Source organism: Nansenia antarctica (assembly GCF_963989245.1).
Source record: "Nansenia antarctica genome assembly, chromosome: 2".
Taxonomy (NCBI): Eukaryota; Metazoa; Chordata; class Actinopteri; order Argentiniformes; family Microstomatidae; genus Nansenia; species Nansenia antarctica.
Genome location: NC_137675.1, coordinates 64,373,131 through 64,375,614, shown reverse-complemented (window position 1 = coordinate 64,375,614; position 2,484 = coordinate 64,373,131). Strand labels below are relative to the sequence as shown.

The 2,484-nt window shown below is 42.7% G+C and overlaps 1 long non-coding RNA gene across 1 annotated transcript; it reads right to left on the bottom strand.

Moving 5' to 3' along the window:
- Nucleotides 1–1,540: 1,540 nt before the first annotated feature.
- Nucleotides 1,541–2,040, bottom strand: LOC308151934. The gene is made up of 3 exons (XR_013937317.1): nucleotides 1,906–2,040; nucleotides 1,752–1,814; nucleotides 1,541–1,659 (listed from the first exon to the last, which is right to left on the bottom strand). It is a non-coding gene; the product is annotated as an uncharacterized lncRNA (long non-coding RNA).
- Nucleotides 2,041–2,484: the final 444 nt, after the last annotated feature.

The window sequence follows — 2,484 nt, the reverse complement described above, 5'->3', positions numbered from 1 at the left end:
TACAAGCCATCTTCCACACCACACTCTGTCCTCTGCTGGACGTCAACAAACATGGCATGTTTGAGCAGGGGCTCTCGCAGGGGTAGTTTCTCCATGGCATACTCCACAGCCCTCAAAAGAAATGCCAGTGCTGCCTGTTGGAACCTCTCCACTTGCTGCGGTGTAATGTCTCCTGCATCAAGGAGCCTGTTGAGCGTAGCTCGAGTAGTAAAGCCGATATTCAGCTTTTCTCCTGCCAGAGACACAATAACAATACAACTATCAATTACTTTAGAACAGGTAAGTTTAAAATAAAAAATATTTGTGTTTGTTTACAAGAGTTCGTTTACAGAGTTCATTTACAATCATCAACAACCACAATAGCTAACTTCAATACCCTTCTTTATCTCCCATCACATCAGTCCCATTCCTCTGTCTCCTCTGACCTGGCAACCTTTTTGGAAGAGGGCTGACCCTTCGCTGCCCACATTGAAAGCAGGTCTGCCTGCTTACTGCTCCCTGCTTTCTGCTTCGATGACATCTTTAAACAGACAAAATGCAATGATGATTCAAAATCATCTGAACAAGTCAAAGACCCAGGAAATCATCGTAGACTTCAGGAGGAAAAAGTCAGAGATCCAGCCCCTGCTCATCGACGGAGAGAGCGTGGAGAGAGTCTCAACCCTCCGATTCCTGGGGATGCACATGCGGGATGACCTGACCTGGAAGGACAACACAAAAGACACCATCAAGAAGGCACAACAGCGGCTATACATCCTGAGAGTCCTCAGGAAGGAACACAGCAAGCAGGAGATACTGGTGACCTTCTACCGCGGCGCAGTGGAGAGCATCCTCACCTACGGCATCTGCAACTGGTTCTCCAGCTGCACTACCGCGGAGAGAAATGCGCTACAGAGAGTCGTGAGAACAGCACAGAAGATCACCGGCGCCTAGGGTTGGGTATCGTTTGGGTTTTATCCGGTACCGGTACCTAACCGATACTTTAAAAACGGTACCGGTACTTAATTCGGTACTTTAGATTTTTAAAAATGACATATACTGTATATATATATATATATATATATATATATATATATATATATATATATATATATATATATAATAACACGGTCGACAACATTAAACAGCTTTTCACTTTTTTATTGCTGAGGCACAATATATATTGTTAAATATACACTCAAATTAAAATAAATGAAAATAAAACTCCTGCTGACTGAGGCACAATATACATATATATAATATTACAGTTAAATATACACTCAAATTAAAATAAATAAAAATAAAACTCCTACCTCAGCAATTCTTTTGCGAAAAGATCAGCATATTTGCCTTCTCTGGCAAAATACGACACCTCTCTTGACTAATTGCATGACCTGCACATGAGAAAACCCTCTCAGATGGTGTGGATGAGGCTTGTACGCACATGTATTTATCTGAAAGCTTAGACAGTATGGGGAGGCTGTCCCGCTTACCCCACCACCAGGCTACAGGGTCTTGACCTGATGGGATTGAAGACAAACTTGTGTACAGTTAAATTTCTTTCTGGACCACTTCAGTGATGGGGAGGGCACTATTACTGGTCCCTGTTTCCTGAAGAAGCTCTAGGTCCTCATCCTCAAACAGCTCCTCTAGGGCTGACTTTTTGGCACGCTTCTTGTGCTGAAAAATACATAAAAGTAGTGTTTAGACAAACATACTTAAAAAATTGCATTCGTTCATTTGAGGTATTCCATGATTATTTATGAACTTACATGTTCCTCTGCCTTGTCCTCATCTGAATCTTCTTCCCCTGGCCCTGTGCCCGCCATTGGAAGCTGTAGGCACAATGTTGCACATAAATAGCAATACTTCATCATAGAAACGGTATTATAGGACACATAGTAAACAAGGATGAGGATAAAATACCTGTTCTGTTGCACTGGCACTGGCAACTGCTGCTTTCTTCAACCTCTCCCAGGCATCAGCATATTTAAATCTGCCTTTGAAGCGAGGGTCCATCGAAGTGGCCTCCTGGAGAAAGTTCTGAATATCTGGATTCTGTAAATGAACATGACAAACTGTTTAGTGTCTAACAGTGAAATTATGTGGTTTGCCCTCTTGTAAGCATAGGCTATGCTTGGAAATGGAAAATACCTGGTATCGCTTTTTCAGATCTCCCCAGACCGCCTCTTTCACAGCACGGGTGAACTGAGTGTCGTCTCCTTCAACCACCCTGAAATGCTTCTCCAGCTTGTTCAGGATGGGGAGAATTTCGCCACATGTGGGGGACCTCTCACTGGATACGCAGAGGGTTGAGGTGTACAGCAACTTCATGACGTTCACAAACTCCTCTGCTTTCTGGAAGTCATTGTCTGTGAGCCTTTCCAGCCTGGGTGAAAAAAGAAGATAAAATAAAGAATAAAAAATATCAACAAAGTTGTTTAACAACTGATCTTTTCAAGGTCCACTTCTCCATACTCCATCACACAGGTATAATGTGCAGTG